Raw genomic sequence first — 26,456 nt, forward strand, 5'->3', positions numbered from 1 at the left:
TTCGTAATGTAATAATTTGGTATGGAACAGGTACCAAAACCTGGCCCTCTGTTCCCCTGCTGATCTGGCTGACTACTTTGAGTTCCCCTGTAAATGCAAAATATTTCATTTGTACTCAAGAGAGACAAGTGGACAAGCCTATACTGTTTTGTAGCTGTGTCTTATTAGTAACATAGTAAGTTGGGTTGAAAAAAGTCATACGTCCATCACGTTCAACCATAATGACTATATATAACCTGCCTAACTGCTAGTTGATCCAGAGGAAGGCAAGGTTTTATTTAGATTGATGTTTTTTTACCAAATCAGAAGAGTAAGACAGGCATGGAGTAGGACACATCAGCAAGTCATTTTTTCATATTAGGTGCAACTGCAACTTTCAGGCTCTGGATGTTTTTTTTCAGTTAAAGGAAAAGTAACACTAAAAATTTTTAAGTAAAAAATCTATTCTACCCTGCCCCAATAATTGCCCTATCCTGCAAACCATTTAGTATTTTGAATGCTTTATTAGAAAATACCTGTTAAAACTTGGCTTCCGGTCATTTGAAAAAAGGCGATACGGTGATGCAGGGGAAGCATCCGCTATGCGGCGATCGATTGATCGATCCTAGCCTTCTTTCTGTATAGGAAGGAGTCAGGTTTCAGCTGCTCATTTGGCCGGTTCAGCAGCTTATCTGGCTGTGTATGGGCCTACCCAACTGATATCTGGCCTAAAATTGGCCAGATCTCAATCGGACAGGTTTGATTTTTGCTGTCAACTCGGGGTGGCTAGGGCCAAACCATAGAATTAGCCCATTATCGCCCACCATATTGCCAAAGGAGCACATTGCACAATGTATGGCCACCTTAAGTTAAACTCTCATCTTTAGTTTTATACTCTCAGCATATACCTTGGTGTTTTAACGCTGTTTTAACTTTTTTTATATTTATTGCTACTGGAATCCCACTTGACTGTTGGAGTCATGGGGCAATTAAACTGAATTCTGTATGCTCTAAACATAAAGAGAAAGAAGAATGAAAAGGCAAATATTTGCAGCAAAAACAGATGACCTGTCAATGTAAAGACCAAACTATAGAAAAGTATGCAGCCACCAGTATGGGAGAATAATACAATAGGCAACATTCAGTGGCCCCTGGGGGTAATGAAAAGAATGGAGTTTTACAGCTCAGAAATACCATTTCAGAGATCATGAAACATGAACAGTGGCATTAATTCTGAAAGAGGAGCTATATTATAAAACTGCACCGGAAGGGTGAATGACAACAAAGCATACCTTTATGTGCCAATTGTTTTTTTTTAATTTAAGTGCTTTACACAAGCTGGACTTGGGGTACAATTGAAGGAGGTATTAGACTAAAGGATAAGAGGAGCTTTACATAAAAGGATACACAGAATGAAAAAGGTGTTAAATGCAAGTAAAACCACCGTTTTTAGTATAAATTAAGTAGCAAAGCGTGAAAGAGGCATGATACCATCTGAAAGTCTCCTGCTCTTATTCTCTGGAGCTCGGAGAGTGGGAGTTAGTGGGAAAGGACTTTAATCCTCCACATTGGATAACATGCCAGCAATAGGCCAAACATATTTTAAATGCAGGCTATTGGGGTTATGTTGAACGCTGCCATTAAGGGTTTATATGGTTCCTCACTGAACTAAAGATATATAGACTTTTCCAATTGTGTTTCAATTTGTATGTTATCGTAGTTATTAACAAGTACTTATAAACATATGCCAGGCGTTAAACATCAAACACACAAAGCCTGGTCCCACTCATTAGCGCTTACAATCTAAATGATACTTTTCTTATTGAATAAAATAATGATTATTATGCCTGTTTATTTATTCTCCTATCAAAATGTTATGGGACGCAAACATATTATTATCTGCTGATTGGGTGATTTGCAGACCTGTCTCCTGAAAGCCCTGTCAGTAACAGTAATTGTATGTGTTTATTTGGCTGAGTCCCAGGGAGAAGCTTGGATTTAATTTGCTGATACTGAGTGTTTTATTAGATGAGGCAGCAGTAAATCTCATTACTGTTCTAAGCTCTCCTATTTAACTTGCCGGACTAATAGTTTTCTTCAGTGCTTCTCCTTTACGCAGCATTGTTTTTTGTTATCATATTTTCATTTATTAGAATTTAACCTAAATTGGCTTTTCATTCAGCTTTGTTTGTCCTTTAAGGTAAAACTATACCTTCAAACAATGTAGGTCTCTCTCTCTCTCTGTATATATATATATATATATATATATATATATATATATATATATATATATATATATATACAGGTATGGGATCCCTTATCTGGAAACCCGTTATCCAGAAAGTTCCGAATTACGGAAAGGCCATCTCCCATAGACTCCATTATAAACAAATAATTCTAATTTTTAAAAATGATTTCCTTTTTCTCTGTAATAATAAAACAGTACCTTGTACTTGATCCCAACTAAGGTATAATTACCCCTTATTGGGGCAGAACAGCCCTATTGGGTTTATTAAATGGTTAAATGATTCCCTTTTCTCTGTAATAATAAAACAGTACCTGTACTTGATCCCAACTAAGATATAATTACCCCTTATTGGGGGCAGAACAGCCATATTGGGTTTATTTAATGGTTAAATGATTCCCTTTTCTCTGTAATAATAAAACAGTACCTGTACTTGATCCCAACTAAGATATAATTACCCCTTATTGGGGGCAGAACAGTCCTATTGGGTTTATTTAATGGTTAAATGATTCCCTTTTCTCTGTAATAATAAAACAGTACCTGTACTTGATCCCAACTAAGATATAATTAATCCTTATTGGAGGCAAAACAAGCCTATTGGGTTTATTCAATATTTGAATGATTTTTAGCAGATTTAAGTTATGGAGATCCAAATTACGGAAAAATCCCTTATCCGGAAAACCTCATGTCCCGAACATTCTGGATATCAGGTTCCTTACCTGTATATATATATATATATATATATAGACAAGCAGAGTACCGCACACATAGGGACTTTAAGAAAATAAAAAGGTTTATTGAAAAAAATCCGACGTTTCGAGCAACAAACTGTGCTCTTCCTCAGGGACAAACCACGTTTGTCCCTGTGGTTTGTCCCTGAGGAAGAGCACAGTTTGTTGCTCGAAACGTCGGATTTTTTTCAATAAACCTTTTTATTTTCTTAAAGTCCCTATGTGTGCGGTACTCTGCTTGTCTATTGAATCTTTTGACCAGCACCAAGGGCATTTGATTTTGTTGGATGGGTGTGCTCCTTTCTGTTCTTGTATATATATATATATATATATATATACCCTGTTTCCCCGAAAATAAGACACTGTCTTATATTTTTTTAAGCTCCAAAATATACACTAGGGGGCACATTTTCTTACTCACGATCATTCTGATGGTGTCCGAATGCGTTTTTTTCGTAATGATCGGTATTTTGCGATTTTTCGGAAATTGTCGCGACTTTTTCGTAGCCGGTACGAATGTTTCGCAAAATGACGCGACTTTTCCGTAGCCGTTACGAATTGCGCGAAAAGTCGCAGCTTTCGTGCCGAGTACGAAAGATTCGGATTCATTTAAGCTTCAGTATGGTGACTTTTCTTGGGCCAGGTTGGAGCTGCAGGGTGCTATTGAGTCCTATGGGAGGCTTCCAAAATCATGCTAAGTCTGAAAGTTTCGCCCGCCGCTTACGAGCGCTCAATACGAAAAAGTTGCGACAAGATACGAGCGAATCGTAACGGCTCCGAAAAATTTGTGTCTTTTTGCGCAAGTCGTATTGGTTACGAAAAAGTCGCGACAATTTCCGAAAAATCGTAAAGGCGACGAAAAAATCACAAAAAATACGAAAAAGTCGCAAAATGTTCGTTTTCCAATCGGATTTTTCCCAATTTGGATTCGAATTCGTGTCTTAGTAAATCAGCCCCTAGGTCTTATTTTTCCATGAAGAAGAATACAGTACAGATTTATCGCCCAGCCCTAGGTGGGTGTCTTATTTTCGGGGGGTGCCTTATTTTCTGAGGGGGGTGCCTTACTTTCGGAGGATGTCCTATTTTCGGGGAAACAGGGGTATATAGCATAAACAAGCTCATATGTAAAACCCTGCTTCATCTAAATAAACCGTTTTCATAAAAATATACTTTTTTAGTGCTATTTTAAGTATTAAGGGCCGCCTCCTGGGATCATAGGATTCACAGTGCACACAAACAAGCCAAGGAACACATACATGCTAGGCCCCATCAGCCAATTAATGGACAGAGTTCTGCCTTTTGTTCCCACGCTTCTTCCTGTTACAGTTAGAGCTGCATTATTTCTGGTCATGTGATCTCTGAGGGAGCACACAGCCCATCACTAAATGGTGGATCAAGGGAAAGGACGTAAAAGGGCAATTTTTACTTAAAGGAGAAGGAGAGGTAAAAACTAAGTAAGCTTTATCAGAAAGGTCTATGTAAATACAGCCATAAGCACTCACAGAAAAGCTGCACTGCAAGTTCTCTATCAAAAGAAACACCGGATTTCTTGTCTCCTTTTTTGTAAACATGTTCTGCGGGTATCTGACTTCCTCTCTCACAAAAATCCCCCCTCCCTTAAGACTTAATAAAACTCACTCCCCCCACCATTAGGAATGTGTGAGCTGAGCGATAACAGCTAGAGCTATACAGCAGGAAGCTATGAAGACCAAGCTAAAATGGCAGCTGCTGTCTTAAGCAAATGGAGGGAGCTTCTAGGGCTCTTTACTCAGGTATGGTAATGCTTTCTGCAGAATAAATATATTGTTCTAGGTGGCACTAATGTGGCGAATCTATCGGCAGTAAAATGCTAAAATGACTTTCCTTCTCTTTTAACATAATATAAATTACCTGATGGTTAAGTATTCATTCTGGGGTTATAGTTTTTCTTTAATAACACGTTAGGTGTATCCTAATCTTATGATACATGTCTGGACAGGGATTCAAAATAGGCCCTGGCATTTCAATACACAGAGGAGCCCACTAACTAGAGACTCTGCCTATGGCATCTTAAAGCAGCCCCTCTTGTGCTCTCCTTGCCAGTCCAGACCAGTATTGATAGTATGTGTTTTTGAGGTCAGTAAGCCTTTAATAACATATTTAACCTGTTGTGCCCCTGGAGAAAGTGTACTTGAAACCTTGAAGCCTTAACTGCTTGACCCTGCTGAATTGAAATCTTTATCTTGCGCGTGAATTAAATCCTGCACATATCAAAGCACAGGCTGATGTTACACCTGAACTTTATTCTCCCTTACATATCTTGGTATCATTGTTAGCATCTGGTGGCATTAAATGGGTAGATTGCAAATATTGTTATATACATGGCATTAAATAATTTGCCATTGGTCTTTTTAGTTTTTAGTTTTTTTAGTATTTTTTTTAATTATTTACCTTTTTGTTTTGCAGCTTTTCAGTTTGGAATTTCAGCATATATTTAAACTGGCCATACACGCACCAATAGTATTGTATGAAACCTAGTTTTGCATGATATTCGGTGAGTGTATGGTCGTCTCGTCGATCGGGGGGGGGGGGGGTTAAAAAAAAATTCTGACAATTCAGGCCTGAACGATGGTTGCAGGAAATAACGATTGGTATGTGTATGACCACCTTTAGTTTCTAGGGTCCAGTTTACCCTAGCAACCTGGCAGTGGTTTAAACGAGAGCATGGAAGATAAATAGGAGAGGCAAGAGTTTTGGTTTTTTTTTTTTTTTGCTTGGGGTGGGCCCAGTATAGCAATGCCATTCCACAAAAGTGGAATTAAGAAGAATTGGAGTAAAATATTTGTTTACATCAGAAAATTATTAAACAACAAATTAACAATTGTCAGAACATCACATCAAATTGGACAAGTCCTTTGTAAATTTGCCGTTCTTTTAACTCCAATAATATTGTGGGAGAGAGTGCCTAAAAGATTGGCTTCCTGCCATGAATTAAGCTTTAGTTGATCCTTAAGCAATTACAGCAATTACATTTGTTAGCACTTTATTTAAACATGTTGTAACCACACGGAGAGCAAACCAAGACTGGCGTATTAGAACTGCCACAGATGCCAAGGATAGCACACATGCTTGTGTTGGCATAACAGTGTAATGTATACATATGCCCAGTTAGTACCAATGCATGACAGAGTATCTGTCCCCCCATAGTAGTTGGTGTGACTGCATTGCTACATTGTTTTAGCATTATGGACAAACCATACAGATCATGGGAATGGCCAGGCAAATGCTGCTCTGAGTAACAATTATATTTATGAATTACTATTTAATTCTTTTATATTGTTTATGGCCCCACACAGGGAACCAGGTCTGGATTGGGATTTAAAATAGGCCCTGCAATTCAACTACATAGTGGTCCAAACAGTAACCCCACCAGCCCAGAAAAAGTGACTGTGCATGTTAGTCACCCTATTGGATGCACTGTGACATATGGGTCTCATGTTGGCGCTGAGGTTCACTTATCACCACTATGTGTGCGTCCATTAGGAGGGGCTTATAGGTTTCTTCCAGTACTAATATATTGCTGTCTCTATCCTAGACAGATGTCCTGTAGTTCCCCTTGAATTCAGGCCACTGTCTCATATTGTTATCTCTTCAATAGAACAGGGGGCAGATGGAGCAGTGCGCACAGCAAAGGAGCTTGTGGGATCAAAAGAACCATCATTGTCTTGAGAATGCAACAAACCTCTTTTTTTTGTACCAGATAAGCCTCTTCTGCAACATTGTGTTTTTATTGTGTGTTTATTTAATTTAACCCACAGCCTCCATAATGGCAAATAAACTTTACACTGTTTTGTGTATTGTGTGCGCAGTTAGCAGCCTTCTGTGCGTCTGACTTTGTTATGGTAATTAACACAGAGGGGCAGGTGCCTTCACTAATTCCCTTGTTAATGAGCAGCCGGCTTTAGTGCATACATCTTGTTCTAGCTGCACTTTGGAACCCTGGAAGCATCTGAAGAGACTCCACCCTATTTAATTTGTAGGACTTTGGTGTGAATTGTCTGTTTGCTGTTTGATAAATAATCCCATATAAACTGTTATTGCCCATAGGAAAAGGTAGTGGATCTTTACACAGTTTTGTCATCTACATGCTGGGCCAGATACAGTTAATGCAGCCGATGGCCTCCAGGCTAACAATCGGATCATGTATCGGGCCTATGGAGAGAGACAGGTATTTTTGGGTACTTTTTTTGTCACCCACTGTAAATGTGATTTTTCATGGGCAACAAAATGCCATTATCATAAAGGAACAGTTCAACTTACTTCAAGTAGTATACCAAAAGTGATGGCTTTTTCAGTAGCTTTAATTACCTTTTTCCTGCCTTTCAAGTAAACTGAGCCAGGTCTCCGACTTCCTCGACTGTTCCTCCGCAAGAGACTTCATCAACGCTTAGGGAGCATTCTCAGTAGGGGCTGTGTGACCTGATGCTTGGCCTGATGCACAACAGACCAAGGATATTCATTCTGCTAATTTAGTGCCATTAAAAGGCACCTATCACCCTTAAATTGTTTCGCCCACCATAGGTGTGGGTTAATAGAGCCCACCCCAGACTCCTGTTGGGGGAAACAATAGTGTTTTTTTTTTAAAAAAAAAATAGTCCCCTGCACTGCTAGGCTTTCTGCACCAGGAAGGAGCTCCCAGTGCAGGCAGCCATGTTGTGCCTCAGCTCACTCGTTATGCGCATACATGTGATGTCGGTGGGCGAGTCACCTCTCCTATGTCATACACAGAATGAGCGAGCAGGGAACTCACTTACTATGCACGTGCATGCTAAATAACATGGCCGAGGGGGCTCCCGGTGTGGGTGGCCTAGTGCTGGCAGAAACTTTTTTTTTTTAAAAAAAATATTATTTCCCCCAACCCGAGTGCAGGCTCTAGTTTGGCAATTGGCTAGATGCTGGATCAGTTATGTATAAAATGCATTTCTACCAGTTATAAAATGTATTCTTGTTTTGGCTCTCTATGCTCTAGTGTGCAGAGAGTCCTTTAGTTATCTCCTTTAGTCAGACATATCAGATATAACCATAGGAAGCAGAGCTGGAGCCACAAACAGGCATGGACACACAAACCCAGTTCAGATATTGGGGTTGGAGGTTATTTACAAATGTTGAATAAAGTAAAATTGGATTTAGGGGAATGATTGGAGTACGGTACATCTGTTCTAAGATCTTAAGAAAATTTAAGAAAACCTCTATTCTGCTTCCTGAATGATGCATTTTTTGCTTTAATTTGACATCCTTGGTGCTAAAGCAAATCTAATCTGAAAATGTTTCTAATCTGAAGTTTGTTATTAATGACATTTTGATGGTATTAATTTACATATACATACTGTACATATTTAGACTAAAGCAGGGCTGGAAACCAGCAGATATGTAGAGCTATAATTCCCATCTGCCATTCCATTCTGTTGCCAAGGTGCCAGAGCTTGATTGCCCCAATAACTTACCTCCCCATATCCTTCTACCTCTCCAGCTCAGAGATGAAAATATTAATCCTCTACTTTACTACACTAAAAGAACAGAACTTCCTGTTAAAAATAAAGAATATGTTGTAAATATCCAGGAATCTGTACAAGGAATTGCCACTCCATTGCTGAATAATGCATTACTTGTCAGTGACATTGCTAAATAATGGCTCTTGTGATGACTGCAATATGTCACCTTTGCTGGGTTGTACTTGCTTTGCCCTTTGCTGCCCAGCTCTTTTGCTTGTTGCTGTATATTATTGATTTCCATATTTGTGCAAACAAATCAAAGGGAAAGGAACATGTGGTTATTTTAGGTCACAGCATAAGAAACGTTCTGTTTTACATCCTTCAGTGATGTTGGCTAGTCCCCCCAGGCTTGCTGCCAAACTGCCCCTCTGGGTGAGCAGCGCAGGTCACTTTTAGATTTGGCAGCCATTTGTGTGTTTGTTGCTGTACTCCATTATACATCTGTAATTATCTTACAAACCTGTTATTGTACAAACTGCCTTGGCTATAATCATTTGCTGCATTGCTGAGATATTGAGATATATGCTGCTTTATTGAGATGTCACACACTTGCCTTCAGTGTCGGACTGGGACCCCAGGGACCCACTACAAAACCTTAGACCATGGGCCCACTCTCCAAAATATTTTTATCCACTTCTAGCTCGGCCTCTATATTTTCCTAGTGTTTTATCTTTACATACTATAATCTATTTTTCTTTAGATTTAGTCTCTTTGTTCACATTTTTGTGACCATAAATTAGGCCAAATGGTAAGAGGCAGGAGGGCCCACTGACACCTGGGCCCACCGGGAGTTTTCCTTGTATCCCTGTTGGCCAGTCCGACACTGCTTGCCTTACTTACTTTTGGGAGTATAGGGCCATCACTACTGCCTTGAACCCCTTCTTGCTCTTTGCAGGAATTCTCAGACATGCCCTCAGGCTTTCCCACCTCTCTATCTGCTCTGCTGTGTCCCAACAATAATACCGTGGAAGTGCACTGTTATTCACAAAGAGACATAGGGAATTGTGTGCTTGCTCATAAACCTATCATTTGCAGCACTGCCTTTGGAAAGGATAACATATCTGAGTTCTTTAAAGGGGAACTATTTTGCATATGCATTTAGTAAAAAATGTGCAGCCTTTTCGTGATTTTTAATGTAATATGGTTTGGAACAGTTACTTAAAGGGGTAGGTCACCTTAAGGCTGATGCCAGACGAGGCGTAGGGCAGATATTTTTGGCAAGCGGAAAGGCACTTGCTGAAAATACTACCCTACGCCTCCTACTTGTGCCTGCACCCGAATGAATGAGATACGCTCGGGTGCAGGCACATGTAGCCAAAATGCACATAAAAACGCAAGACTTTCAAACTCTCGCGTTTTTATGCGTATTTTTCGGCAAGCATTTTTCGGCAAGCATTTTTCCACTTGCCGAAAATATCTGCCCTACGCCTCGTCTGACATCAGCCTAAAGTTAACTTTTAGTATGTTATAGAGTGCCCTATTCCTAGCAACTTTGCAACTGTTTTTTATTTGTTATAGTTTTTGAATTATTTGCCTTTCTCTTCTGCCCCTTTCCAGATTTCAAATGGGGGTCACTGACCCCTGCAGCCAAAAACTATTGCTCTGTGAGGCTATAATTCTATTGTTGTTGTTACTTTTTATTACTTATCTATGAAGACCAGTTGCACATCATATTAAAGGTTAATTCAAAGGTGAACTGCACCTTTAAGCCTTCCCCCCCACCCCCCCCCACCCCGTTCCCCTGCTGATCTGGCTGACTACTTTGAGACTCAAATAAAATGTAACAGTAGTGGGCTGTCCTCAGCCTGCCTTCTGTCTGCATTCTCCCAATCCCACAATTCCCTGCACACGTAATGTCTGTAAGGAAAGTGTGGGTTATGTAGTTCCTGCATGCTGTCTGTAAGCTGTGAAGTTGTTACAATTTGTAACATGTTTTAGTCCCTCCTCCCCGCTAGGATTTCAAATGATGCAGAAAGAAAAGAACTGTTTTGCAGCTGGATTTCAGCATATAAAAACAGTATTTATTCATACTTTTTGAAGGAACAGATTACATTGATAGTATATTTGGGGTTTTTGTGTTGTGTGGGACTCTTTAACAAATTTTGGTTCTGAAGCCGGAGTTCCCCTTTAAATGATCTAATTTTTAGAAATTGTTGCTAATTTTTCATAATAAACATATAAAAAGTTTTGTTATCATTATCCTACGCCCTCCAACCGATCTCACCACAGCTAGACTTTACATGGGACTTTACCAGGGGCTTACAGGGGTAGTTCACCTTTAAATTAACGTTTAATATGATATAGAATGGCCAGTTCTTTTTCAGTTGGTCTCTGTTTTATTTTGTATAGTTTTTGAATTATTTGTCTTTTTCTTCTGACTCATTCCAGCTTTCAAATGGGGGTCACTGACCCCAGCATACCAAAAAACTATTGTTATTGTTACTTTTTATTAATTATCTTTTAATTCAGCCCCTCTCCTATTCATATTCCATTCTCTCATTTAAACCACCAGTGGCGAGGCCACAATGGCCCTGGCTTAGGGCGGCATAATTTAGGGGTGGCATGCAGCCCAGCCGCAAGTAAAAGTTGCTCCCATACAGAGTACTAGGGACTGGACGCACAAAAGTCTTCAGCATGTCCTCTCCCCAGTGCTCCATATGTGAGCGAAAAAGGGGATGTGCCTGCACATGGTAGGGGAGTGCTGGGGGCACGGCGAATGGGGCACCCCAAATGCAGATACGGAGCTGCAAACCACTGCCTTGTTGCTAGGCTAATTTAGACCCTAGCAACTAGATAGGTGCTGAAGTTCCAAACAGGAGAGTTGAACAAGAAGCTAAATAATTAAAAAAACACTGATAAAACAACAAAGACCAACTGCAAATTGTCTCAGTATATAACTTTCTACATTGTACTAAAAGTTAATTTTATGGTAACCTTTTTACAGCGTCTTCTAAGAGCTGCTGCTGGACCCTGACCTGCAGTTTCCCAGCTTTTTCTCTGTGCAGCAGATATAAAATTGATATCAGTAGGACCTGAGTGTTCTCTGCAATGGGGAATTCTGAAAGCTATACCTTTATTTGGACACAAATACCATATTGCTCATTTGGAAAATCCCTTTGACACATGTAGCCGTTAGGTGGCATTATGGAGTGTTCCTACTTATCTAACAGAACAACTTTTATTGTTATGTGAAGCTAAGCTGGGGGCCTTTGGAATAAGGGTGCTGTTAATGGGATCCTGTGAGATCAAGCGCTGAGCAAGTGGCATTTTATGAGTGCAGCAAAAGGGGAGACTGCATTGTTGGAATTCATACACTTTGTTCTGTTATCTTAACACTTGTGGAATGCTGCCCTTACTGCACGGTGTAGCCTCTTCTGTAACCCTCTTCTTTTTGTGGTATTTAAAGCATGCACTTGGGTTCGGCACTGTTTGTGTCCCAAATGTAGCAAACAAGTATCAGTTTAAGGAACTTCGTTTAAAAAAGTAATTAATGGGAATAATATGAAAACGTTGCAAACTGTTATCCTGTACAGTGTATAAGAAAACATTTTTGCCAAATGGGCTTAGCCAACACTGTTTATGGCTGCCATGTTTGGTTGTGTCACTTTCATTTCCAGGGTGGATGGCAGTGATTGGCAAACAGAAAGTAAACTTGTGGCCTTTGGCCAATATACAGGTTCTTGGTCACTGATTACTGGCATTGGACCCCAGAACAGAAATACTACTTTCATTTGTATAAACTAAAGCTGCTGTGTAGCCATGGGGGCAGCTATTCATTCTGAAAAATTATTAGGTTGCATAGCAAATTGTAGATGAACTCTGTAGAATATAATGGTGTTTTATAGATGGTTTCTGCTTTGAAACCTGTAATATTTTGTCCTATTTCAATTGCCCTCAGCAATTCATCTGTCTACACTATATTAGTGTTCCTGAAGCAAACACAACAGTTTTACCATTGCAGGCCAACAGTACACAATATTTTCGTTACTTTAAAACACCTTTTATTTTGATTACTAGATGATGTGGTTGAAGGGGGAAGGGGAAGCATACAGGTCTGGTCAAAAATCTACTTTGTCTATTTTGTAGCACATTTAAAATGTGTGTCGAGGTATAAACAATTTTTTTTTTTAAATTTCCCGACTAAGATATAATTATTATTATTGGCAAAACACTGCTATAGGGTTAATTTAATGTTTAAATACATTTTTAGCAGACTGAAGGCATGGAGATCCATATTACAGAAATATCCCTTATTTAGAAATCCCCAGGTCCCAAGCATTCTGCATAACAGTTCCCATACCTGTACTATAGGTACAAAATAATCCCAAAGGAAAGGTAATTGTTACCTAGAGGTTGGGAACAAGACATTATTCTGTATGTTATTTACTGTTGATCTCCCTGAATATAGTGAAATATCCTCCTTGAGTTGTGAAGCTTATTCTCCCCCTTAGTTTGGCTTGTGCAAATAACGTTAAATGATAGTTTAAGGCCAACCATTGTCACAATCAGGAGGCTGTTGTGAGATGCCGGGAGTTATATTTACACAAAAGCTGTAGGATCACAGGTTGGACATCCTTGATTTGTATATATTCTAACTCCCTCAGCATGGAACTTCAGCCTTCTTGAGTACGGGGTGGGTCACTCCAGTTAGGTGTGACTATACAATATATTCAGGTAGAATTCTCATTTATTAAGTTATGTTGAAATGAGATAAAGTGTATAAGGGCCATGACAGACGGGGAAACTAATCTCCCCTAAGTGCCATCCCACCGGCGAAAATGTAAAACACCGGTGGGATGGCATACGTGGCGCGGCACTTTGTGGGAATCTCTCGAGGCAACTTCGGCGATCTCGCCGCCGCAGATGCCATCCCACCGGCGATTTACATTTTTGCCGGTGGGATGGCACTTAGGGGAGATCAGTCACGTGGCAACTAATCTTCCCGTTTGCCACGGCCCTGAGGTGAAATGTGTTGCAACACATGGGTATATGTATCCCATTAATTTAATCCAGCTCATACTGTTGTATCTCACTGACAGGGTACAACTTTGTCTGCAACTGAACTCTGTACTGTTTCATCTTCTGCAAAGATCAAGTAGTACAAGACATACCATACCTGTTCTATTGGAGCTAATCACTGGCCCCAGTATCTGCTTTATCCTAAACAAGGACTTCCTTTCATCATCCATTTTCTGAGTTGGTTTACAAAGTACTGGAAAACTGCACTGCACAGTCACCTACTCTATATTTCCGCTTAGATGGATGCATGGTGTATTTGAGGTGACATTTCTTTACAATCAGTTTAAACATCTTGGCAATACCACACATGATTTACTACACAACCATTTCAATCTAGAACAAATTATGTTTAATGAAGCACCCAATACTTATCACCCAGTACATTTTATGTGCTATTCAGGTTTCATTAGAACAGACCTGTGTCAGAATTCATTAGAGCAGTTAAGTCTAAAAAATTGATTCAGACTGGCTGTATTCTTTTGGAACTATGCAGTCTAAAAGTCTGCTGAAGTCTAGTTGGCTGTTGGTCAGGGAAGGAAAACAGTCCATGCAAAGACTGGATATGTCCTTTATGCATGTGGCCAGACAAGTGAATCTTCCCAATCAGGCCACCCAAGTCCTTATCTTTGGCTCTCAGGCCAATGCTTCTGATCCCATCATTGACTTAAAGTGGCCATACATGTAGCAATAACGATCTTTCGTGCATTCATTGGTCGCACAAAAGATTGTTCCCACCCTCCATTGACGTTCAGGGCTGAATCGTCAGATATGGAGGTAGAAACAACAGAAATTCTACCTCCTTCTGCCGATTCAGCGCTGAATGTAGATTTTGCTCAGGCACCTTCAACAACATATGATCCCAGGATGCAGCCCTTCATTTTTAAAATGGCAGTTTTCTATTTAGAATTACCCAATGGCACATACTGCCAAAAAAGTATATTTTTATGAAAATGGTTTATTTATATGAAGCAGGGTTGTACATTGTTTGAGGGTATAGTTTTCTTTTAACATAAAGCCAGTCAAAGGCAGCAGAAACCACACCAATTTTTTTATTTTATGGATATTTTCCTAAGGGGGCTCTGACGGGACTGCTGTAAGTGGCATCAGGCCTTTTTTATGCACATGTTTTTGAAACCAAGTTCCCAGTCCATAGGTCTGATTAGGTACATAATTATCCACCATACCTGTGCCAGCACACTCATGGATTTTCATAATTAGATTTATCAATATACAAGAGTTTATTAGATTTATTAAAATCATGAGTGCCCTTGGAGGGAGCTACCTTTCACGCTTGTCCCCTAAATTTAAGCATTCTTTTAAACTCTTTTATAGCATGTGTGCGAACATAAATGATTTCATGTGTGTGCCACAGTTTGCTCAGGAGTGTATAAACACTGGGTTATTTTCAGTGCTGTTGTCTCCATCATTTGACTACAATGCAAATCTGAATTCTTTGGCTATGAACCCCCTGGCAGTGTTACTTCTGAGCATGGTGCCGTGCATGTTTCCACCATCCCTTAAATATGTTCTGCAATAAAAGGCCTTACCGCCTCATATGATCAGCTCTATCAAGCCAATTATCCATACACCTGTAAGAAATTGCGTAAAATGTTGGAGGACTGGAGCAAGTATCACATTTCATGCATAGGGAGGATAGTAGCAGTAAAAATGATGCTGCTTCCTAAACTTCTTTATTTGTTTAGATTACTTCACATAAATATTTTTGAGAAGGACCTCAAAGGCTTTGAAAAACCATATCTTATCGTTTATCTGGAAGTTTAAGAAGCCAAGAGTTAATAAAGTAATATTACAAAGAAGGCCATTAGGCTGATGTCAGACGTGGCGCATTCTCAGCAAGCCGAAAAACGCTTGCCGAGAATCTGCCCCGCTACTGTAAACACGTCCTACCTGTGCCTGCACCCGAATGAATGACATACGCTCGGGTCTCAGGTTTTTATGCGTATTTCAGCTACATGTGCCTGCACCCAAGCGTATCTCATTCATTTTGGTGCAGGCACAGGTAGGACGCATTTACAGTAGCAGGGCGCATTATTGGCAAGCGTTTTTCACAGGGCTGTGGAGTCAGAGGCAATTTTGGGTACCTGGAGTTGGAGTCGGAGTCGGCAAAAAATGAACCGACTCCGACTCCTACTAAATTTAAATGGGAATAAAAAAAAAAAATAAAGCAAGTTTAAATGTCCCAATTCACAAACAGTCATAATTAATTACTTCTCTGCTATAAGAATAAAGCCCAATGCACGCAGTGCATAAACGAACATGTTGAGTGACCATGAAGCATGCTTTTCATTGACTGTATGAATGTATAAAATACATTAGCATATTCCAGAGGAGTCGTGGAGTCGGAGTCGGAGTCGGAAGTATCAGAAACTGAGGAGTCGGAAAATTTATCTATTGACTCCAAAGCCCTGGTTTTTCAGCTTGCCGAGAATACGCCACGTCTGACATCAGCCTTCGAAGGGGGACTGGGACTTCCGAACTTAAAAAAATATTTTATTGCTTCGCAACTAGTCCAAGATACCTTTACTACATATTCAATCTGCCCCACCATTGTGGGCTGATCTGTAAATCCATACTCCACAGTAGCTTTCTTCTGGTCTCCCTCTGCAACACGTCCTCCAGTTCATAGTCTGTGTCTGAAACATTCATTATCGCTTTGGGATTGTTACGCTACCCCATATGCCCATATACCAGTAGCCCCCATAACAGGTAACCCCTTGTTTCTCCCAGAGCTACAAGCTTATGCTTTTAAATGGTGGACAGCGAATAAATTCATTAGGATAAATAACTTACTTTCAGTTAGGGGCCCATACACATTAGCCCATTTGACAGAGAACTATAACCTCCCAAAGACAGAATATTATAGGGTGCTCCAAGTACTCCACTGGATTAAGAAATGTTGGGGACAGAGGAACCCAGAATTGACCTCATCCTCTTACTTTGAGAGATGGTGTTCAAAAGACACTACACCACCCAAAGCTATATCGCTCATTTACATGATCTCACCTAAGAACCTTATGGAAATTTCATACATTAAACAATGGAACAAAGACTTTGACACAAACTTGACAGAGGATGAATGGTCACAATTGTGGGACAACTTAAACACAGCTCAGCCAATACGATCCTGTCTGAAGCTGGTTACAAATTCCTCTTTCGTTGGTACTTAACCCCAGTTAGACTAGCAAAAATATATCAAGGCCCAAGCAACAGTTGCTTTAGAGCAGTGATCACCAGTGGCTCGAAAGCAACGTATTGCTCTCCAACCCTTGGATGTTGCTCCCATTGCCCTTCTCTTTCTGCATCACTTGAAATCCTGGCAGGGGAGGAGGGACTAAAACATTGATGTTACGAATTGTAACAGCTTCTCCACTGCATACAGGAACTACATAAACCACAACATTTTTAAATTAGCTGTATTTCGGGCTGATTTATTGGAAATTTCCCAGGCTGTGCAGGGATGCCGGTGGAATCAGCATACTGATTTGTACAACAGGAACCAATCAGCAGCTAGGTGAACCAATAGTAAACTGAAGCCTGTTTGTGTGACTGTAGGGCTGTGATTGACTATCCCTCTCCTACTGTGCTTCTGCTACGGGCCATTAGGACACGTCCATCCCTCATTGGAAACACAGACAGGTACTATAGAAGACTATAAAGATGGGCAATTTTATTAAAAAAGAAACCAAAATAAACTTGGGCTGGATAAAAAGTATATTCTCCCTGTGTCACATTTTATTGTTGTACCCTCTCTAGTGATTGATTTCCATATGTTTTATCTTGCGGGTACCAGATGGCTACAATCATTAAGCGCAGAATTTATTCTTTCTGCTTTTATTTTAGCATGAATTCCCCCCCGACTCCCTACTTTAAAAGGAAAATGTATTTACATGTAGGCTTTATCTTACATTTAATTTGATACACGTCTAAAGCATGAAGAAATAGCTTATTTAAACATATCTCTTTTGCATAATATGTTTATTCGTTAGAGAGGCAGTTTCTTTACTGCTTTTGTGCATTGCAAGCAATACTCATTACTGTGTTAAATATAAATGTGCAGGTTACAATCTATGGTACTGAGGGCTGTACCAGATCACCGTAGACTTCTGGGTTTGTCTACTTTCTATGGGTTTCTATGTATTTTTCTAGGTAACATGTATCTCGGTTTAATTCAGTAGTTAAGAGGGAACTAAATCCCCCATGGATTTTCAACTATTCCCCCCTATACATGCTTCTGTTCATTTTGTAACAGTAACTTGTATCCCCTACCAAAAATCATCAGTATAAGAGAAGGTACTTTACTTTACGGCTTGTATAAATCGGTCATGGAATTCCTCGGTGGCTTCTAATATCCTTATTGATTCCAGTAGGTGTATTATATAGTAGAAAAAAATGTTGCCCCTGGCTAGTAAAGGATATTCTCTAGGAACATGTGAACTGATGAAAAAGTCTACAGTGCTTAGATTACAGTGGGGAATACATTAATTCACTGTATTGTTGTTTCCCCAAGGCTGATAAAAGATATTCACACTGAATGAATGGTGATAAAAGAAAAACCATCTGCTAAGCTTCTCGTCCTTCTGTTCCATTCAGTGATCCTGCATGTAAATCTGTCTTACTGTACTTGGATGGAACGGCATACACTGCTAATGATATAGAATTAATTATAGCAGCGCTATCCAACTGCAGGACCGGGGGCTATACGTGGCCCTCTTAATGATTTTTAAGGCCCCAATACTGCTCTAAGGCTTCATAAACATTATGCATGACATCATTATTTTAATTTAATCCGGCTCTCCAACATGATATATGAGAAATATTTGCCCATTATTTGTAATAAGTTGGACAGCACTGACTTATAGGAATAGGTATCATTGTAAGTCGAAAAGACTATTGTATTGTTTATCTGCTATGTAACCTGTGCCTGAATGCCCCGATGGCTATACAGCAGCTTTGTTTAGATAAACTGTTACCAGTGCACTGTTACCTGTTATCCAGAAAGTTCTGAATTACAGAAAGGCTCTATCTCCCATAGACTCCATTATAAGCAAATAATTCTATTTTTTAAAAATGATTTCCCTTTTCCCTGTAATAATAAAACAGTACTTTGTGCTTGATCCCAACTAAGATATAATTACCCCTTATTGGGGGCAGAACAATCCTATTGGGTTTATTTAATGGTTAAATGATTCCCTTTTCTCTGTAATAATAAAACAGTACCTGTACTTGATCCCAACTAAGATATAACTACCCCTTATTGGGGGCAGAACAATCCTATTGGGTTTATTTAATGGTTAAATGATTCCCTTTTCTCTGTAATAATAAAACAGTACCTGTACTTGATCCCAACTAAGATATAATTACCTCTTATTGGGGGCAGAACAGCCCTATTGGGTTTATTTAATGGTTAAATGATTCCCTTTTCTCTGTAATAATAAAACAGTACCTGTACTTGATCCCAACTAAGATATAATTACCTCTTATTGGGGGCAGAACAGCCCTATTGGGTTTATTTAATAGTTAAATTATTCCCTTTTCTCTGTAATAATAAAACAGTACCTGTACTTGATCTAAACTAAGATATAATTACCCCTTATTGGGGCAGAACAGCCCTATTGGGTTTATTTAATGGTTAAATGATTCCCTTTTCTCTGTAATAATAAAACAGTACCTGTACTTGATCCCAACTAAGATATAATTACCCCTTATTGGGGGCAGAACAGCCCTATTGGGTTTATTTAATGGTTAAATGATTCCCTTTTCTCTGTAATAATAAAACAGTACCTGTACTTGATCCCAACTAAGATATAATTACCCCTTATTGGGGGCAGAACAGCCCTATTGGGTTTATTTAATGGTTAAATGATTCCCTTTTCTCTGTAATAATAAAACAGTACCTGTACTTGATCCCAACTAAGATATAATTACCCCTTATTGGGGGCAGAACAGCCCTATTGGGTTTATTTAATGGTTAAATTATTCCTTTTTCTCTGTAATAATAAAACAGCACCTCGTACTTGATCACAACTAATTTTTAATTAATCCTTATTGGAGGCAAAACATTCCTATTGGGTTTATTCAATATTTAAATGATTTATTAGTAGACAAGTTATGGCGATCCAAATTACGGAAAGATCCCTTATCCGCAAAACCCCAGCTCCCAAGCATTCTGGATAACAAGTCCCATACTTGTATTTGAATTACTTTAAAACTTTCACTTTATTGGTGTTACTGTTGCTTTAAAGGGTTTAGAGTATCAGTAATTATTATGGAAGGAGATTTGCAAACACCCTGCTGCTTTGTCGCTGTTAATTTTTTTTGTTTTGAATGAAATATTTTTTAAGATTTCTTTCACTTTCCCCCACTAGGTTTGCCTCGCTCCGTTATGGTTGCACTTTTTGCTTGCATTATGCTTTTTAATATTCCCGGAGCCCTGCGAAAGTGATGAGAGGCTTATGATTACAAGGGACCTGTTGTAACTGCTGAACAGGGAAAGGTAAGTGACTATGTGATGATTGTCCTACGTACTTGTTGTATGCTAAGCATATCGGCTCTTACACTATGTATGATATATGTATTATATATATTTTTATGCATTCCTATGTACCCAGGTATGTTACCTGTTATCTAGAATGCTCAGGGCCTGGGGTTTTCCGGAATTACGGAAAGCCTGTCTCCCATAGACTCCATTATAAGCAAATAATTCAGATTTTAAAAATTGATTTCCTTTTTCTCTGTAAAAATAAAACAGTGCTTTGTATTTGATCCAAACTAAGATATAATTAATCCTTACTGGATGCAAAATAATCTTATTGAGTTTAATTAATGTTTTATTGATTTTTTTAATAGACTTAAGGTATGAAGATCCAAATTACGGAAAGACCCCTTATCCGGAATACCCTTGGTCCCGGGCATTCTGGATAATGGGTCCTATACCTGTACTAGTATGGAGTTTAATGTAGCTAGTCGCTGGGTACCTATACGATCAGCTTGTGGGCTGAAAGAACAGATACCATATATCTGTACTGTTCTGTTCATTCTGACCAACAGCTCACAAGAATACTCTTCATCCAATCTCCATAGTGACTAATATTCATAGTAAATGGGTATTAGCCAGGGTCAGTGGGCCCTACACGTATTGTACTTAGTTTTTCAATTATATTTTTGGCACGTGAAACGACCCTAGAAGCTTCTCCACTATTGTTCATACACAGTCCCAGCCTGCACACCAATAATGTAATGTACAGTTGCTCCCCATCAGCCAACATACAGTAGTACTGCCCCTTTGACTAACACCACAATAATCATATAGACAGCAGCTCCTCATTGTCTATAGTACAGTATCCCTGGCACTATACTAATCTAGCACAGAATAGCTCCCTAACTAAGTAGTCCTGTGCCACCTGTCAATGAGCCAATTATTAAACGTACAGTAGCCCACCAACTGCTAACATACAAAATTCCCACCCTCCACACAACACAATAATAATCCAGTATAACCCAGCAAAGAGTAGCTCTCTGACAACAAACTGACAAGTAGCCTCCACCCAAACAAACTATAACCTTAATTCATTTCTACTCCCTACACCCCCACAACATTAACTTGGCAGTATACAATAACCCACTAAACCAATATATAACACAACCACTTCCCCAAATATCCTTCTATACATTAGCCTTCCCAACAACCTATTGCACATACAGAAACCCACAGTAACCTGCTTAACATGCAGTACCCCCCCCCCCCCAAATAACTTGCCCAGGTTATTTACAGTAGCCTCCTACTACATTAAAATACAGTTGCCCCAGTATCCTGCCTAAAATACAGTAGCTCTAAATAACCAAAGATCCTACAACCCCCAATACACCACACATATTTCATTTGTATAAGCCCCCAATACACTGCATAACATACTACAGCCCACCAATAATCTACCCAACACTCAGTATCAGATTTAACACTCAGAAGATTTAATTAAAATCCAGAAAATAATTTTTTTTAAATCAGTAAAACAGAGGGTCAGTGACCCTTTCAGTATCATTTGCTCTGACCGAGATTAGAATGTTGAAGCTAGTCACTTATACTGAAAATAGGAGAGATTTGGGGGTAGGGAAAAAAATCAGTGTTGTCAAATTGAAGATTTTTCAGTGAAATCTAGGGGAAATGTATAAATGCTTTTTGTGCAACAAATTTAATAAAAATAAAAAAGGTTAATGTACGAGGAGCTATGTAAGTGGGGACTATTGCTGGTGCATTACAATAACTGTCGGCTCGTGGTGATATTTTCAGCAGTTCTCTAACAGACCTAAGTAGCTTGCATAAAACATGAATGAGCACCTTGTCTTCCTGATTAAGCAAATATTAATTTTCATTGTAATCAGTGCAGTGAAATAGCTTTGAAGGCTGATTGGGTTGGATAAACATGCCCTTGTCATCTGCCCGGCACTAGGCTGGGGGCATAACATGCATTTTTCATGATAGATGAATAAGGGACTTCTGATTACTTCTGCGACAGGAGATGTGACACTTAAGATTCTCAGAAATGACAGTCCTTTTATTGAGCATTCCCGGGACTCGTGGGACAGTGACATAAAGACTATTGCAATCAACCATTCTATTGGCTGTCAGCTCTGATCAATCAGAATCTTTTAAAGGGTGAACTAGGTGGCGACTTTGGTTACCACTCAGTGCCTTTTGGCTGTTGGTCGTCACAGACTTTTATTTAAAGTTTTTTCTCTCTGATTTTCTGAGGTTTATTTTCTGAGATTTATTATTTATAGCAGATATACAGTCAATTTACAACATCTCTCTGCTTAATAATTTGCCTCCTATTCATCTACTTCCCATTTCCTTTATTGCCAGGGATTTTTTTCTTTTTGCTCTGCAGACAGAACCGTGTACATCATGGAGCATTTGTGAAATAAATAATATTCTAGGCTATATTTCCTCCCTGCTGTTGACAGATACCATCAATGGCAGGTAGTCTCCATCCCAGCCTTCTCAGAATATTTATGGGGCTGCCACAGAGGTCACCCTTGCCAGAAACATTTAATAAAAAATTATATATGGTAGCAGTTTTTACTTTAGGTCTGTTATCTTTTCTAGATGAAAATGAATCATTTAGATTTTTTTGTGTTTAGACTCGGCAGCTTATCTGCCCGTGTAGGGGCAGAAACGAGCGGGCTGGCCGACCGATATCTGGCCTGAAATTGGCCAGATATTGATCGGCCAGGTTAAAAGATTCAGTTGGATCGGGGGCCGCATCAGCATGTTGATGTGGTCCCCGAACCGACTGCCCCATTGCATTGATTTTTTTTTTTTTTAACTTCAAGCTCCCCGATATCGCCCACCCGTAGGTGGGGATATCGGGGGAAGATAAGCGAGCGGATCTTACTGTGTATGGGGACCTTTACACCTAAAGAAAAATCAGAATGAAGAATAATTCTTTGGATCAGTATCCTTACATGCTGCAAAATTATTATGATTATCCAAAGGGTATTGTGTTAAGAAACTTTATCCAGTTCTATTAAGCAGTAAGGACTAATGAGGTATTTGCTTTTAAATGGCAGATTGGGAAATTTTACCTGCTATTTGCTATGGGTTACTGAACCTGGAGCAACCTTTGTACCTGCTCTTCCCTAGGATCTTTGCCCAAGCAGTGCTCAGAGGGATTATTCAGTGTTACTAATATTTTTGTGAGTAATTCCATAAATTCCAAATTACATGTAGAATTTTTTTCTTTGTATGAAAAAACAACAAAATTAATTCTCTTTTAGGGAAATATATTTTGGGTTTGTGAGCGGTACATAACTACACAATTACACACATTAACATAGACCTTTGTACCCTTTCCCCAGTAGATATTTTGAACAAACGAAACTCAAATTCCTGACCTATTGGAATGTTAGAGGAGGGCGAGAGATAGAGCGATAGCTACTGAATGGGAAGGAACATTCTAGAATATCAAAACAAAGGCCAGCCTTTAGGTTGTATCGCTCCTTGCTGAGGTTACGTCAAGCGGCTCCAATAATCCATTCCCGCGAATGGCAGATTTATTGCTTCTCAGCTGATCCACCTGCTAGAATTGCTTGGCTTAGAATTCTCTGGGAAATGAGTACAGGCATTAAGAATGTAATGCTGTTTGACAAAAGTGAAGATGAAATCAGTACAGCGGGAGATGGCAAGAACAGAGATTAGCAGATAGGAACCTCTTCATTAACCTCTGGATCAGGCCGCCAGAATCCTATGCCTTGCATACTTTATTACTGGCTACAGATAATCACTGAGAATCAATCCGTGATTAAAAGTTTAAAGCATATTAACAGGAAGAAACACAACAGGAATCATTATCCAGAGGTGTGGGATCCCGTTATCCAGAAATTACGGGAAAACTGTCTCCCTTATAAAGGGTAATAAAACAATACCTTGTAATTGATACCAACTAAGATATAATGAATCCTTATTGGAGGCAAAACAATCCTATTGGGTTTGTTTAAGTTAAATTCGTTTTTAGTAGACTTAAGCTATAGAGATTACAGAAAGACCCCATATCTGAAAAACACCAGGTCCAAAGCATTCTGGAATAAGAAAGGAATACCTGTAATAAGAAAGGCCTTAAACTGATGGATATTTAAGAAGGAATAAAATTGCAAGTCAAATTTTTGGGAGTATTTTCCTTTTCTAATACAGGTATGGGACCTGTTATCCAGAATGCTTGGGAACTGGGGTTTACCAGATAAGGGATCTTTCCGTAATTTGGATCTCCATAACTTAAGTCTGCTAAATATTATTTCAATATTGAATAAACCCAATAGGATTGTTTTGCCTCCAATAAGGATTCATTATATCTTAGTTGGGATCAAGTACAAGGTACTGTTTTATTATTACAGAGAAAAGGGAATCATTTAACCCAGTGTTTTTCAACCTTTTTTGGGCAAAGGCACACTTGTTTCATGAAAAAAATCACGAGGCACACCACCATTAGAAAATGTTAAAAAATTTAACTCTGTGCCCAGCAGCAGTGCCCCCCTAGTACATTGGTGCCCAGCAGCAGTGCCCCCTAGTACATTGGTGCCAAGAGCAGTGCCCCCCTAGTACATTGGTGCCTAGCATCAGTGCCCCCCTAGTACATTGGTGCCAAGAGCAGTGCCCCCCTAGTACATTGGTGCCCTGCCTACGGCACACCAGGCAACATCTCGCGGCACACTAGTGTGCCGCGGAACAGTGGTTGAAAAACGCTGATTTAACCATTAAATAAACCCAATAGGGCTGTTCTGCCCCCAATAAGGGGTAATTATATCTTAGTTGGGATCAAGTACAGGTACTGTTTTATTATTACAGAGAAAAGGGAATCATTTAACCATTAAATAAACCCAATAGGACTGTTCTGCCCCCAATAAGGGGTAATTATATCTTAGTTGGGATCAAGTACAAGGTGCTGTTTTATTGTTACAGAGAAAAAGGAAATCATTTTTAAAAATTATAATTATTTACTTATAATGGAGTCTATGGGAGGTGGTCTTTCTGTAATTTGGAACTTTCTGGATAACAGGCTTCCAGATATGGGATCCCATACCTGTACACATAAAAAAAGATTAGTTTTGGACTGATATTTGCATATAGAGAAATGTCAGGACATAGAACAGAGGTTTCCATACCATGGGGCTGACCATGCTGAAGGACTTGGTAAAATTAGAAGGGCATTTTAAACCCTTCAACATCTGTATTTCAGATTAAAGTGGTGAACTCAGCATATGGTATGGTATTGGTGTCTCATTTCAGTAGTAAAGCTAAGTTACATCACACAGATGTGTGTGTGTGTTTCCAATTTACCCTAGCCAACCTTCCCTGCATTTATACAGTATAAATGATTTATTTCTAAAGGCAGGGGATCAGCAAGAAGGGACATGTACACTGGATGCCACCCTGTGGCCCTTGGTGAGTGCTTGGGTTGCCATCTTTATCTAGAAACTATACCGGCTGACAGGTTTCAAGGGGAGGGAGTTGACAAATGAACAGGACAACAACATCACAGGGCGGAGTTTAAACGCCAAGAAAACCAAGCCGCATCCTGAAGCATGGAATTAAGTGGATTAGGTGAGAATGGGGGGGGGAGAAAGGCCTGGGGCTGAATTAACTAGATTACAAATTTACAAGCAAGTACATTTCCGGTAAAATTGTAATACCTGCCTCAGGCTTGGCATGTATTTTACTGGCTATGTGGCAACGCTGGTCAGTGCACATCCTTCTAGTTGCCCATCTCCAAGAGCCTTTCTGGAAAAGGAAATTGGAACTGACCTGTAGTGGAGGATGCCAGCAGCTATGTAGGTTACTACCAGCAACTCATAGGATTCTCACACAAAAAATGTTCCTCTGAATATCTGAGGTTTTAACCAGCACCATGTCATGAAGATGAATCCTCTTCATAGAAAACTGTAATGTGAAATACTTCTCAAAAAGGCCTGGAGCAGATCATTATGACCATCATGACATCGGGTTTGGTTTTATTGGCCTTGGGGGGATTTTACAGACTCAAGTACAATGAATGCTTTTTTGCGTATTGTTCTTCCATACTGAGCCTTGTCATTTGTATTTACCCAGGCAATCTCACTATGCATCAGTGTGTACCATAACCCATATCTTAAAATATATAGAACCTATCACTGATATAATAGCAGAATCCCAACTGCACTGTCTCTGTTGTTTTATGGTTTTCCCATGTGGGGCAGAATTTTTATATACACACTTTATTTATGCTTCCCGGCATAAGAGGCAGAAGGGCTCTGCAGGATTCACAATTGGAGCCGAAAGCCGCACTGGCTGTAAATGCAGTTGTGCTGGGAAGGCTTCTGTGGATGAGATACACATTATGTTCAGCTGTTTGGATTCCTACTTTTAATAGACCTGATTATCTCAAGTGGAGGGCTCACAGC

At 39.5% G+C, this 26,456-nt stretch overlaps 1 protein-coding gene across 4 annotated transcripts in view; it reads left to right on the plus strand.

The window, feature by feature from the left end:
* The window catches only part of mpp7 (membrane protein, palmitoylated 7), a 203,917-nt gene that overhangs the window by 11,829 nt on the left and 165,632 nt on the right, over positions 1-26,456 (plus strand). For all 4 annotated transcript variants that reach the window (XM_031903186.1, XM_031903188.1, XM_031903187.1 and 1 more), the window contains 1 exon segment: positions 19,892-20,019. The gene's annotated coding sequence lies outside the window, so the exon portion shown is untranslated.

This window comes from Xenopus tropicalis, chromosome 6, assembly GCF_000004195.4.
Source record: "Xenopus tropicalis strain Nigerian chromosome 6, UCB_Xtro_10.0, whole genome shotgun sequence".
NCBI classification, from domain to species: domain Eukaryota; kingdom Metazoa; phylum Chordata; class Amphibia; order Anura; family Pipidae; genus Xenopus; species Xenopus tropicalis.